The sequence below is a fragment of the Taudactylus pleione genome, unplaced genomic scaffold (genome assembly GCF_031769625.1).
Source record: "Taudactylus pleione unplaced genomic scaffold, aTauple2 ptg000296l, whole genome shotgun sequence".
In the NCBI taxonomy this organism is placed as follows: Eukaryota; Metazoa; Chordata; class Amphibia; order Anura; family Myobatrachidae; genus Taudactylus; species Taudactylus pleione.
In genome coordinates, this window is record NW_028284698.1 from 658133 (window position 1) to 674293 (window position 16161).

Below are 16161 nucleotides of genomic sequence, written 5' to 3' on the forward strand. Positions count from 1 at the left end.
GCGGTTGCAATGGCGAGCGCTGGCTTCCCGACAGTAAAATCCCAGCATGGGACTAATGATGGGCATCTAAATACCGATGCCTATAATTACCCCATGCCGAAATCCCGACGCGCGGCATACCGGACGTAGGTAAGCCAGGCGTCGGGAGCAGAAAACTGCGCTGGGGGGGTTAGGTTTAGTTTTCCCCGGGGGCCTTAGGGTTAGGCACCCCCCTGGGAGGGTTATGGTTAGGCTATGGGAAAGGGGGGTTAGGGTCAGGCACCCCTGGGGGCAGGTTAGGGCTAGGCACCCCCACCCCTGGGAGGGTTAGGTTTAGGGTGCGGGGAGGGGGGGGTTAGGTTTAGGCACACCTGGGGAGAGATGGATTAGGCACTGGGGGGGAGGTTGGGGATAGGCACCCCTAATGGAGGGTTAGGGTTAAGGGGGAAAGGGTTAGGGATGGCATTTATACTTATCCTGTCGGGATCTCCATATGCCGGCCTTCCGGCATCGGTATTTCATCCGTGCGGCTGTCGTCTGGCGGTATAACATACCGAGTTTACGGAAATACCCATACATTTTTCGGCCCATAGTCAGCAAGTCCTGCAGGCACCTGTCAGTTTTTAAAAAATTCGGAACCACCAAGTTTATTGTGAGCGGAAAACATGGTATTTCATCCAGTTGAAATTCTCATACAATGTTAATTGTGTTATCAAAAATGACAAATCCTGAGGAAGCCATTTTGCTATCACATCCCTGAGTTTTTCCAACAGATTGACACCGGTATGCCTCTTAGTGAAGCCAGTGATACAGAGAGCAGCCTGTCTGTGAATGAGCTGGCATTGAGTGTTAGATACTGCTGTTGCTGAAGGTGATACACACAACTGTCACAGTCAGGGGTGGATTGGGATGGAAAACCAGCCCAGGAAATTTTTGGGAGCAGCCCTAAATGGGGGTGGGATCTGTAGTGAGGGCGGAGTCTTTCTCCTGGAAAGATTACCACTTTAGGCCTCTCCCCCTACTAGTCCCAACACTATATGTCTAACTTGATTTAAAAATTAACCTCCTTCCCCCAAATAGCATTATTATTTGTTATCCCCTACACATTGCATTAATATTCCCACTATATAACCTTAATAGCCCTCAACACTGCACGCTAATAGCACACACATTACATTAATACCACACCTCACACACATTATATTAATACCATCACACACATATAATAATACCATTACACACACAGTAAAATAATCTGATTACACAAACACATGCCATATGCTAAAATAACCCATCCCCAACACACATTATGGGCCTGATTCAGAGATGTACGCTAACCCAATGGTTAGTGCACATCTCCAATGTTAAATGCTCTGCGTTTGCGTAGGACCCGTTCTGTGATACTGCACGGAGTTCCCCCAGGCCTCTGCCTGATTAACAGGCAGAAGCGTTTGGGGGATGGCCTGCATTTCTGGAAATGGGGGCGTGTCACCCCCATTTTCTGGGAGTGCTGAGGCCAGGGTTTCTGTCCATGGATGCAGACTTTCTGGCCTCTCAAGCCACCAAAACCCAGGCAGGCTGCTGTAAGCTTCAGCTGTCACAGCCTGGCCAAAGGGACAACCATCGTGACCAATGGTCGTGATAGTTCCAATGGTGATCTCAGGCTGCGACCTTGGTCACATCGCTAGGATTGCAGATGCAGCAAGGAGGTGGCTGTTTAATACAGACCTCTCCTGCTGCATATGCATTTGAGATGGATGGAATTGCATGGCCACATCTGTGCTACTCTGCAATTCCATCCATCTCTGAATCAGGCCCTATATTAACAAAAAATTGAGACTGGGCATTTGGGACTTTATGTACGTGCACATGTTGGGACACAATATATTAGTGCCAGTACACACACACATTATTTTAATGCATTAAGAAAGGTGGGGGCCCATGTACAGTCTTCCTCCGGGACTCCTCCTCTCTAGCCAGCAGCAGTGCAGCTCATCAGTGAGTAGACCCTGGCACTGTACCAGAGTCTACTGTGCATGAGCAGGTCTCCAGGGAAATGGAGCATTTTCCTGGTGATTACTCTACTGCGCACATGCAAAACACCAGAAAAATGGCCAATGTACTATTTTCCTGATGAAATTGTGCAGCACTGCCGACACAGGACTCTGGAGAGGTAAGTATTGAACAAATGGGTTCAGGGTCTGTGAGTACTACACTCTCTATCACTGTGCTGTTACAGATGACACTCCCATGGATAGTACAGCTGCAAGGAGAGACAGTAGAAGGGATGTGAAAAGAAAACAGATTAGAATGTGGAGATGGGACAATGCAGAGTTACCCCCTCCCAACAAGGCAGCTGGGACAGAGATATTTCAGGGCCCCATTTAAGAACAAATATGCCACAAGTATTTATCAATACTTACCCCTCCAGCGAGGTCCAGCGAAGTCCTCCTGGTCGGCGAAGTCCTCCGCTGGGTTGCTGGCAGCCTAACGCTGCCAACAACAGCGTTCTGTGTAATGCGCATGCGCAACCTTCCGTCTGCGCATGTGCATGGCACTGTAACCCGGTGGGGACCCTGGCAGTGCCTGGAAGGCTTCGCTGAAGTCGGAAGGCAGTGCTGACTCCCCATTGCCCATAATGGGGACTGCATCATGCTCGCCATCTTTAGATGGCGAGAGCAATACAGTGACAAACAATGGTAATCTTTGATTACTGCTGTTTGTTGAATACAGAACGGATGACATAACCCCTTTAGCAAGCACTAAAGGGGTTATGCTTCGTTGTTAAATGGGGCCCTCGGTTAGAGCTGGGTGAGGGGTGTATGTCCCTCAGTAGGTGGGGTTAGAGAGAGGGGATTATAAGCATAATAAAATGCTGGAAGAAGAGGAAAGGAAAGGGGGATAGAGAAAATTATACAGATCTATGTTCTAAGACAGCGGATCACCTAACAAGAAAATAATAAAACACCTCTGCTATCAGCACGGGCCTGACACCCCTCCTTGTACTGTTACACATAACATAATCACAGGTCAAAAATGGCTGTAATTGAATATTAATAGGAACATTAGGAACATTCACTAATGCTCCTTTAAGTTACTATATATATGACTGGAGCCAGCTTGGTCTCTCCAGGGCCGCATGGTCTTTCTATACACGGCTCCCGGGCTCCTCTTGCCTGCATGCTGTTGAGGAGAGACCTTAGACGTCTCTCCTCACAATGAATGACATAGAGCAGGAGGTGGAGCAAGCCAGCAGGGGCCGGGTGTCACTAGCATATCACACTATGCAGCAAAGGTTGTTGTCTGCAGGGCTTGTAGTTGGGGCTAGCGAGCATAGCAGGTAGGGCTGTAGGGGGCACCCGGGCAATCTTCTACACACGTGTGTTCGATTGATTGCGTCAGGCATCCGGCACTTCAGAAGAACACCAATAAAGCCTGTTATGAAGCAACGGCCGTCCTGTCCTCTCTACAGCCTGTCTGTGAGAAAGGGAGGCCTGGAAGACAACTGACCTGGCCCCGGCCCAGCGGGAACTATCCCGATGTCCCAATCCACCCCTGGTCACAGTCATGTAATCTACTTTATACTTTGACCAGTAATGCTTCTACACATAACTGTAGTTAAATGGATAGTAGGTACAATGGCATTTTCTAGGCCAAAAATAACTTTTTTTAATGTCCCAGTACAGGTGAGGAATTGCTGTTCTCGTAAAATGGAATCAAGATAGAATTTATTAGCGGGGACAGATGACCTTAATTAAGTGTCTAAAACCAGATGTATTGATGGCAGATATTGGATGCAGATCTAATGCTAACATATCTGTTATGGCTTCAGTGAACCAATTTGCAACAAGATGTCGGCTGTCATACTTGGTTTCTCTTGCAAATTTTTGTTACACAGTCAATTGTTGTCTGAAACTACTAGTCTCCTTGGTCCCCATCTGTGATGAAGATTTCCCCCCAGCAGCAGCAGCCCTAGTGAAAGGATTCTTTGTGGGAATCTTGGAAAGGGGAGGAGTCAGTTAGCCTTTGCAAATTGGATGCAGGAGGACTACTTCTAATCATTAATGAGGAGGTTGATGATGAAGGTGTTAGCTTTTTGCCAATTGGGATTGCATGTGCTGGGATTTATCCATGCTGCTGGTAACTGATGCTGGACTGCTTGTTATTATTTTTGATGATTTTTGAGGTTTTGATAAATAATTTGCATGAACTCAGTGCAAGAGATGTAACAGGGAGGAGGTGCCTGGATGGTTAACTTACCTTGACCTCACAAATGGTATAGATGCCTTACCAAATGTTGTCAGGACTTTGGTACTTCTACACAGAAGAGGTGGCTTTTTTTGGTCTTATGCCCAGGCATGGCAATGGCCTTCTTCTTATCACTGGCAAGAACTGCTGCCACTGGTGACTGCAGAACTGGCCCTAACCAATTTGGTGCCATAGGCAAGATTTTGGCTGGTGCCCCAAATCAGATAATCCCACCACACTATACTCTACAGACACTCTCCCCCAACTCTTGAAACATGATATTCAATTTTCACTTACCTCTTAGGTGTTCCTCCCTTTTCTTTTTTCTACTTTAGGAGTCTGTAGCAATTGATAGATCTCATCAGAGTGCAACACCCTTAATGGCCTGTGTGGTAGGGTGAGTGGATCAGCCCAACGAGAGCCTCATGGAAAATCTAGGTGGCTTTAATTAGTGCTTAAAGTTATATGATTCCAGAAATAGAGAATGAAAATTAGGCTTCAGCACCGACAATAATAATCCTTTACTAAAAATTATATGTAGAAATCTCATATAAGCATAACAGGTGCATAAACAGTATATAAGTTGCCAGGACACACATTTAGGATAATGAAATCTTACAATTGGTGGTACTCCCACACTGCGAACAGATCACACTCAATGCATTTGATCACCCATATAAAGTGACTTTCTCAGACTATTGGTGCCCCAGCACATCCCGACACAGAAAGGGAGAGTATGAGAGAGAGAGAGAGAGAGAGAGAGAGAATTAGATAAAGAGAGAGCGACAGAGAGAGAGAGAGAGAGAGAGAGTTTGTGTAAGTGTGGATAGATGGAACAGAGCAGTAACTAACAGAAGAGAGGAACTGAGAACTACATAATGAATGACACTTTTTAATTATAATCAATGATCCTTTATCTAGATCTGAATTTTAAAAAGAGAGACATTCAGCAGTTTTAAAACCTGATTTGGATTTTTCCCATGTACTAAGGGGCATGTGTCAAAGCTTGATGTGAGATAAAATTGTGAAATATATATCACTAACCAATCAGCTCCAAACTATCATTTCTTAAATACAGCCTGCAAAATGTAAGTTAGAAGCTGATTGGTTGGTGTTATATATCTCACAATTTTATCACACATCAAGCTTTGATACATATGCCCTTAAATGTATACAAAACAGAAAAGCTTTTGCTATAGGCGCTAACAATAATATACTGCAAATTTATGTGTGCAGCAAATAAAACAAAAGGGATTTTGTCATGATTTGATCAAAGCATTTAAGCCTGCAGCCCAGCATCAAGGGCCCCCATTTTTCTGCAGGTCCCTACACTAGCATATATGCCCAGCACATCATTACATTGCAGTTAAATGTACTCACCTCCTAAATACAGAGGGACACATCTATACAGGGGCTGGCTGTTAGCCACACCCAACTAGGCTTTTTATAGCCTTAATTGAAAGCTGCCATGATAGCACAAGGCAAAATTTTGAAACAAAACAGAAAAGAAATATGCCCGCACTCGGTTTTACCCATAGCATACATGGTACCAGCAGCATGGCAATATTAATGCCATAAATGTATACAAAACAGAAAAACTTTTGCTATCGGAGCTAACAATAATATTCTGCAAATTTACATGTGTACAGCAAATAAAACAAAGGGGATTTTGTCATGATTTGATCAAAGCATTTAAGCTTGCAGCCCAGCATCAAGGGACCCCATTTTTCTGCAGGTCCCTATACTAGCATATATGCCCAGCACATCATTACATTGCAGTTAAATTTACACACCTCCTAGATACAGAGGGACACATCTATACAGGGGCTGGCTGTTAGTCACACCAAACAAGGATTTTTATAGCCTTAATTGAAAGCTGCCCTTAAATGTTGAGACATCTAATCTTGATCTACCGGTATATGTAAAGAATTATCACACTGAAATAACATTGTTAAAAACAAATGCTGATAGAATACTCAACACATCACGACAGTATTATTTGTACCAATTTGTAGCGAGTGGAATGCGAAATACAATAAACTAACAGGTATCTAAGGCAAAGAGAAAAAAAGGTTATCCAGTCGGGTTATAGGATGACACATCATAAAGAGGAAACGTTTAGAAAGATATATGTGCCATTTGTACAAAATGTACTAGAAATAGCCCTAAAAAGAACTGGGAGGCTGTTGCTTTTAATAGACCACTTGCTGTGAACACAAAGAATTACCCCCTACAGGTAAACACAAAAGGAAAAACTGTGTGTGATCAATTAGGATAGAACCTGTGGCTGAATATTGGCACAAGATCATGTTTTCAGCAATAAAGTTTCTGCTGTTGTTAGGATGGAATTGCTTGAAACTTAATGATCACTGGTGATAACTTTGCACCTATAGTAGACAGAAATTGGCAATTAAGGTGTACAGTACTTTAACTTCAACACTTATATGCTGCATTTATTGTATATGTTAAAACCGTTTGATAAGAAATATAATGCTGCAATATATATGTGATCAAAGAGTACTGGGGAGTGACAGCAATGAGATGAGAAAAAGATTAATCCTAGGGGTCACAGGGCTGGGCAACTCCTATGGAGCGAGCTTTTTGGATGCATAAATTGGAAGCGCTTCATTCAAGAGGGCTAGATATTACTTTTCAGTTGGTATCCTGAAATAATGAATTAAATATTGATTTTCTCATCATTATGCAGTGAGATGAGATTTTTTGAAAAATGTATGTGTTAAGCTGGGTACACACAGTTTGATATGTACCCAGCGATGTGATCCACAATCCGATGGCCGACATATTGGGCGGTCCCCACACACGAAGCTTTCCAGTACTCAACTGTCCTATATGCCACCCCCCCTCTGCTCCCCCCTCCCCCCTGCATAGACCAGCATGGGATCATTCGTCGATTCTCCAGATCTCTTGTGCATGCAGAAAGATCTGGAGGAGCGACGGACGACCCCACGGGAGCGCGCAGCGGACAATATCATGCCCACATACGGAACGTCATAGCTGCGATATCGTTTTAATCCGTCGGATCGGTCGCTATATCGCTCCATGTGCGGGGCCCTTTACTCATTTCTATGTATATCAACTATTTTGCCTTCAGAGAATGAAAGGAAACTTTACCATTGTTTTTAAAGCCTGTAATATTAGTTTTGAAAAGGATTTTGTCTATAACTGTGTTACCGCTATCCATAAAGGTGGTGTCATTTTTCCTCTTGCAAAATGTGTTGTAGAGATGGTTGCTCGGTAACTGGAGATGCTTATAATCTAGACAGATGATATACAGGAGGAGGTGTTGTTTCAAGAGTTGTGGGTAGTAGTATTGGATTGATATACTGTATATTATAATGTCCTACCATCCAACATGACCCCTTCCACCTGGTATAAAATGCTCTGTGTTGGGCTAGCTAAAAGATGAGACAGATGTTTCACCACAGGTGGCTGCAATCATTAAGTAAGAGCGAAATCCAGGAGCAGAGCTTTTTGTACCGGGTGGAAGGGGTCATGTTGGAGGGTCTGTACTGTAATTTATAAGATTCTTACAATCTCATTAGACAGCCATCATTCTCCCCTAATTATTTTTCTCTGACATTGTTGTTGCACAATTAATCTCTTTTAATGTGAAATTTATCTTTTTACATATTGTGGCGATTTGTTATGCTGGGTACACAATTAGACGATGGATTGATTAGCTATGCACACAACCAATAGGCCGCTTGATACGTCTGGGCTGAAATAACAACTGGGCGGGCATTTAAATTTGCCTGCACAGTTAAGTTGTCAGTGTCGGCGGTCCCTGCAGCCAGTGTAGGCACTGTCAGCGGGTCACCCATACACACAGCGAGATGCACCGATATAGTTATTAGATATATCAGCATCGGCTGTGTTGCAGTGCTGACCTGATATGTATGTGAACAGTGTCATTTACAGACATATCGGGTGTGCACAAATGCTGATACACTCTTGATATATCGCTCTCCGATAGAATGAGCAATATTTTGACAAGTGTGTACACAGCCTTATAGTTTGTGATCACTATCTTCAAATGAATTCACAAAAGACTGTAATACATTTTCCATTCATACTAATCTTTTCCAAGGTAAACAGTTTACCTTAAATCAGTGCACCAAGAGACTGCAGCTCACTTGCAGGGGTGTAGCTGTCCGGTTGGTCATTTCACAAATAACATTATTTCAGCCAGCATATTAGTAGGCTTGACCTCATAATGTACTGTAGATACAAGACTTACATAGGCAGCACGTAGCCATTTAAAGAGACTACGCTGCTTAGTGTAATACAAAAGAAAAAGGATCATCGCTTAACTTAGAGAAGTGCAAAGCATTTGGAACCTTAAAAACCTTAAATTAAGTATGCATCATATATATAAAAATATAAAATATACACCTATATAAACCCCAGACCCTCCAACATGATCCCTTCCATCTGGTACAAATTGCTCTACTCCTGTATTTCCTTCTTAATTGATGATTGCAGACACCTGTGCTGAAACACCTGTCTCGTCTATTAACCAGTTCAACACAGGTTTCTGCAATCATTAATTAAGTAGCAAGTACAGCAGCAGAGCAATTTGTACAGGATGGAAGGGGTCATGTTGAAAGGTAGGAAACCCCAGTGTACTAAAAGATCAATAACAAAGCACACAATCAAAGTGAATACGGGGTTCCAAGCAGTTCCCTCTCTTTCTAATGTCCAAAATGATATTCACCTTGTATATTAAATGTAAATCTACATACAGTAAGTGGCCTGCAGCAATCTGAAGCTGAGTAATACCCCTTTTACACCGGAGCTAAAACCCGGGTTATTGCGCGGTTGACCCGGGCAGCTCCCTGGTGTAAAAGGGGAGAGGGTTGGATCGCCGATTTGTGTTCCACGGCAATCCAACCCAGGTAAATAGCAGGGTTTAGCCCGTGAAACCCTGCTGTGTGTACGTCGCACTCCGGGTCTTGATGACCTGCAGTGTGCCGCAAGCCGGCCGATTGGTCCGGCTTCAGTGGCACTTGAAGATGACGTCATCTCCAAGCAACCACTTACATGCCGGAAAAGCCAGGTCTATGCAGACCCGACTCCGGTGTGAGCGGCGCCGACTCAGGAATATTCCGAGTCAGCGCCGGCAAAATTCCGGGTCTGATCCGGATAGGAACCCTGTTCCAACTCCGGGTCAGACCCGGAATTTTGGTGAAAAAGGGGTATTAGAGGTATCCTAATCCTTATTGGTAAGCAGCAATGTTAATTGGTAAACTTCAAATAGTTGTTAGTTTCTTACAAGCATCAATTAGATGGACAAACTGAATTGCCTCCGGCCAACTCCGGAAGCTAACACAGCATACGCAGTGTCAGCTTCCACAGGAGAAGTCTTTCACAAACGTGAAAGACTTCTGCAGTTTGCCGGGGATATACAGTAACTCGCATGTACAGTGGTTACAGCAGCCGATGTCCCTGCAAGTTCCTCTTTGTACATAGCGGGGTACATAGCGGGGTACATAGTGGGGTACATAGTGGGGTACATAGTACATAGTTTTAATTAAAAATGAAAATATCTCCTGCAATATGGATACTTAATAATCGCGGCAGTTCCACACTGTTTTCATCAGAGAATTTTACATTTTCCTTTCATACTTATTATTGGAATCTTTATATTAAGTGAAAACATTGTTGCAAGTAACCACACATTATATAAAGGCATTGTCACGAATCTGGGCCTTAGCATTGCTGACAGGTGCAGACTTCATTCATGGCTGTTTCAAAACATCACAGGGACGTCTCCCTGTAATTAATTGTTGCACCTGTTCACTCACCTGGTCTGCTAGAGTCCACTCCCTATTTAAACTAGCTCCAGTGTTCAAACCAGTGCCTGAATAATAAGTTCATACCCGGATAGTTCAAAGCTCTAGGAGTTCTCTGTATTGTGTCCTCTGTGGCTTCCTCATTGCCTCATCAAATCCAGCAAGTTACCATCCTCACTGAATATCAATCACACGTCAGCTTCACAGCATTCACACTGCTACAGACCAGCATCACAGTGTTCGCACTGATCTGCCGAGTTCCATCTACCGCTGTATTCCTATCCTGTCAGCGCTGCAGCTTCCACGCTGTGCACAGATCCATTACTCCCCTGCCGCTTTGTCTGCAGTTATGCCAGTGTTACAGTGTCCACGCTACTCACCATCTTGGAAACATCCACCACAGTGCTTCATTACCTGCCAGGCCTGCAGTTCCCATACTGCATACAAGTCAGCCTTACCATCGCACTCCAGCCTGCAAGTATACTCCTATTTACCTGTGAACTGTATACATCCTCAATCTATGCCATCATACCGCTGGGACATTGCTTGTTGTTCTGTTCTACTCTGTGCTCAGTAGTTGTCCAGGGATATAGTTTACATCCCTGCTAGTGGTATTGGTTTGCCTGCACTGCGTACTGTTGTCTTGGGCTGGTTTAGAGAAGGCATGGCCGGCTCTTGGGGTGTTCGACCAGTGCGTTCGAACAGGGGTGCCACCCCATGGAGGGCACACCCCTCCTCAACATCCCAATTTCAGTGGGACAGTACTGTCCTGCTGTTCTACCCATGTGCTGAACTGGCCCGCAGGTGGTCAAATCGGGAGCTGACCAGGTCCCAGTGCAGGATGGGAGATCAACAGAGGTAAGTGTAATTAAGGAAGGGGGGTTTGCGGGGGTAACGTTTGCGGGGGCGGGGCTTAGCGGCTGCTGTTCGGCACATGCGCAGGCACTTGTCACATTATCTTTTGCGAAAATACCATGATAAGTGTGTGGAGGGGATTCGCAGGGACAGAGTTTTATCACAAGCTCTGTCCCTGCAAAGTATTTTTAGTAAATCCCTGTGATATTGACTGAATTCGCAATGTGAATTTAGTCAGTAAAATCACACTACAATCTGCATTCTAATGCGGATTGTAGTAAATAGAGCCCTTTGACACTTAGGCTTGTAATTTGACTTCAATATACCATAGTAACATCTGACAAAAAGGTCTAAAAACACTGAAGCAGAAAACTTTGTGAAAACCAATGCTCTATGGTCACTAGGCAAGGGAGTGCCCCGTTACCTGGGTAGTCACCCAGGATCCAGTTTAATATCCTTGCATATCACTAGTCTGTGGTTCCTACACTTGCAATAGTGTCTGGCCTCTTGTTTGCTCATGTGCCAGAGCTGGATCAAACCATCTTGTTTCACAAGCATGTCAGCCAGACCCAGGGGTCCTGAGCCAGATCTACAATATAATCAGATTGTGACAGGCATCTTGTGGACTTTACCGGATTACAATGTGGATACAATTCAGTTTGTCCATCTGATTGATGCCTGTAAGAAACTAACAACTGTTTATACTGAAGTTAACCAATTAACATTGGCCCTCATTCAGAGCCGCTCGTTAACAGCAGTACGCTCGTTGCGTTCCGATGTTGACTAACCGCGCATGCGTCGGTGTTACACTGCGCATGTGCGTACGGCAGATTGCGAGCTTTTTTTGACTCGTTCCTAAAATAGCGTACAGGAAGTGACATGTCAAATGTGATTGACAGAACAGGGCGTTTTAGGGTGTTGATGGGGGTGGAGATGGAAAAACGCAGGCGTGGCGAGGCGTTTTTGGGGCGTACATACATTAGCAGATGCGAGCGTAAAATGTGTTCGGACCGACTCATACGTCACTGGATGATCCTCTTTCACTTCAAAATGCTCGCACAGCTTAGGGTCTGGATTACTCGACCACATTGGCGATGTCCTTCTCCTCCGTCCCGGGACTCCTCGATGTTGTTGCGATTAATCGCGGGAGGGCAGAAAAGCAATTAGTGTTGTATTGAAAACCGGCTTGGTATGTGTTTGGAAAGCAGTTTTTTGGGATAGCACAAAACCGTACGCAGGTGGAACTCAGAGCTGCTAATGACAGGATGACACAATCAATTTGCGTACATTTGTGGGGGTTTATTTTGCCCTCAATTTGGTGATTAGGGCCTATTGTAACAATAATGTCATCATGTTTTAATTTTCTCACCATTTTATTTGTGCCTCTTGAATTTGCCTCGTTATATGAATTTTTAAATGTTCCTTAAAGAGCCCTTTTTTTTTTTTTTGGGACAGGATTAAATGTAACCCATTTGTACAATAATTTCACAATCCAATGTCAGATTTTTTGTTTCAATTTATTGCTCAAACAAATAAAAAAACAAATAAAATATTGGGGACATATTTTTTGACCAAAGATATGTTCCCAAATCAAACAAATTGGCCCAACATAACTGTTGACATAAACATACAACAAAAACAAAAAAACATTTCACAAGAAAGGAGAGGGAAGTTTTGACCAGAAAGGAATATGAGCCAAGCACAGAAGGATTGTGGGAAAAGTCACCATTGCTGTCACCGTTTTTTCACCCATTTGGATGGGGGAGGGAGGGCGCCAGACCGGGTCCGGGATGTCATCGGGCTGGCCTGTCCAGAGGCAGATGTTGTGGCCTCTGGACTAGGCACAGGGCTAGGCACATTTGGAGGATTGGCTGATGTTGTGCCAGAGGTGGAGGATCCTGATGTTCCGGCAGGAAGGGAGGTCGGCTCCACCATGTGCTGGCGAACGAGCTGCTCCAGGGCATTGGCGATGCGGATGTTGGCCCTGGTATTTTCCGCCAGGGCCTGACCAATGGTCATGTTGGCCGCAGCATTTTGCTCCAGGGCCTCAGCCACCCGTAGCAGACTGGCGTCCATCCTCTGCAGAATCTCCGTATGGAAATCCGATTTGAAATTGAGTTCTGTGAGGAGGGCCACTGCCTGCGAGGGGGATTGCCCTGGACTGGCTTCTGCAGGGTCCTCAGCCGGATGTACTGGTTCCTCCCCTGCCAAGCCAGCAGAAATTCGGCGGCCAAGGCTCCCCTCTGCAGCAGACTCATCCGCCTGTGTCTCTGTTAGGAAAAAAGAGAAAAGCCTCACATTAAAATCTACATATTGGCACAATAACATTTCTGAGTTGATGACATCAAAAGATTTACCTGGGACAACATGAGGAGCCGCAAAGTCTGGCATGTCCGTATCCATGTTGGACACGCCAAACACCTCCACAGGCTGCACACACCCCTGTGCCAGCTCTTCTAAATCCGTCAACTCCAATGACACAGGGGTGGGACCCCCACCTGTCCCCCTTGCATGCCTAGCCCTGTCCGCGAGTTTTTGCTTTAGGCGATATTTGAAGTTGCCCCATCTGTGGGAAAAAATGGAAGCCATTATCCTTTGGTTTAAAATGGTGTTTGTTTTTAGGGGGGGCAAGGGTTTACTTACCACCGTTTGACATCCCGGGCTAGACGGACATAATCACCCACCCTATTGACAGCAACGGCTACCTCTTCCCACATTATCCACTTCTGGCTTAGACTCATATTCCTGTCTGCCTGTGGCAGGATGTCCACACACTTCTGTATCAAAACCTCCATCTCCTGTCTTGTGAAATGTGGCTGCCTTTTTTTTTTTGGCCGCTTTGGCCGGAATACTCGGCCCAGCAGCCTCTTCCATGTCATCCTCCTCACCTATTTGTGTAAATTTTCAGAATTCACAAAATCACAACTTGGCCAATCTTATGTTTCAAATTAATCATTGATACAAAATGCATGAAAGACTTACCGCCTGACTCTTGGGCATTGTTTCCCTGGTCTGTCGCCATGTCTGAGGTCCAAACAAGAAATACACCAGAATTTTAATGTGTTTTCGTGACGTATTTATACATGCGTCCTTATTTTGCGGCCGCATCATTGATTGTGCGTCCCTATGATCCCTCCTTAATTTGTGCGGGAAACGAAACACTATTTATGGCTTGGTGTGTCTCGAGTCGAGGTGGCGTTTTTGGATTGTTGGAGGTTACCTTGGCTGGAGTTTATTGATTGCGTATAAAGGAGTTGGCGGTTGGAGATTCTTTTGTTGGTTAGATTTGCGTTTTTATTTTCCGTTCTCTTTGTTGGTTTATATTTTTGGGACCTCGTTTCTTGATTTGGTAAGTTTTGTGAAGTCTAACTTTTGATCAATTGTTGTTTCATTGTGTTTCTTCTTTTTTTTAAATTTTGGATCCATAATTTCTTCTATTTTAGTTTTTGATTATTTTCGAACCAAAAGACCTTTTGATTTGGACTCTTATATATTTGCTCTTGGTAAGTCCATTTTTTATCTTGTATTTGCGAACTAATTAGCGCATTTCTACTACTTATTCTTGTGACTTGTATTTGCGAACTAATTAGCGCATTTTTACTACTTACTCTTGTGACTTGTATTTGCGAACTAATTAGCGCATTTTTACTACTTACTCTTGTGACTTGTATTTGCGAACTAATTAGCGCATTTTTAAATGCTTAATAATCATTTTAACTTTTTTGAGGTTTCCCTTTTGCTTTTTGTGCAAACATTTCAACCCATTTTGATGTACTGTGTGAAATGTCATTTTGCTGTTTTGCCAAATGTGTGTTTCGCATATTTTAAGTTTGGTCTAGCACAAAATTTAGAAACAAAAATGCACAGAGTGAAATGTGTCAAATAATTTTTGTGTTTAATTTCAGTTTGGACGTATCATGACAATACCCCGGCATGTAAGCAGCAATGGATGGTATCATCAAGCTAAGTTGTTTTAATTTACTTTTGGGGTGGGTCAAAAGCCTTACATTGAAATCTTTGAATTTCAGGTAGATCTGGGGCGGATTGTTCTGGCCATGCTCCCGGAAGCCGACCAACCTCAATCTCGTCCCAGGCGTAGGCATCATAGGCATGCAAGGCCCCAGATATTTCGAACACGTGTCACCCTTTTTGGAATGCCCGATGATGAGGTTTTAAGACGCTACCGTCTACCTCCCAAAATCATCATAGACACTCTCTCATTAATAGAAAGTGATCTTGAGCGGCAAATTGACAGTCCAACAGCAATACCACCACTTACGCAATTTATGGCGGTGTTACATTTCTGTGCCTCAGGATCGTTTCAAACAACGGTGGGAATAGTGGCGGGCATCTCCCAATCCTCCTTTTCCTGGATCCTGAGGGCAGTGATGGAGGCACTTTTCAAGCACCTCCATCATTTTATTCAAATGCCTTTGGATATGGGTGCCCTTAGTGTGGCCAAGGCCAATTTTTACAAAATAGCTGGCTTCCCACACATCATAGGGGTTGTGGATGGTACTCACATACCACTTCAGCCTCCAGCACGGCTGGAGGCCATATTTCGAAATAAGAAACACTATCACTCCCTGAATGTAATGGTGGTATGTGATGCCTCCCTCCAGATCCTGTCCCTGAATGCAAAATTACCCGGAAGTGCACATGACTCCTTCGTCATCCGGCAATCAGGGATATGGCACAAATTAAACAACCTACAAGCTGGTGATGCGTGGCTTCTGGGTAAGTGGAGACCTTTAGTACATAACAATGTTAAGCTTGATACACAGTGTTCCTGATGTTGTCTATTCTTTTTCACAGGAGACAGTGGATATCCTTGCATGTCCTGGCTGCTCACTCCTTATTTGGCTCCCACACCAGGCCCACAAAGTGCGTATAATTAAGCACTTACAGCCACCAGGCAAGTGGTGGAGCACTGTATCGGCCTTTTAAAAGGCCGATTCAGATGCCTCCACCGCTCTGGTGGCGAGCTCATGTATTTGCCGGATATGGTGTCGAAAATTGTGGTCCTGTGTGGGATATTTCACAACATCGCCATAAGGAGTGGTGTCCCAATGCAGCCAGAGGATGCCTTACCTGAGGATGGCCCCCCCGAGGTTGGTCGGAGGTCAGTATGAGGGGGGGCCATACGCGATGATGTGGTGGCCAGATTTTTTAGGTAAGTTTTTACAAAACAACAGTGTTTATACCTAATGTGTTTTGGTTTGTTTGCGAACCTCTAATTTTTTGTTGTTTTTTTCACCATCTTCTG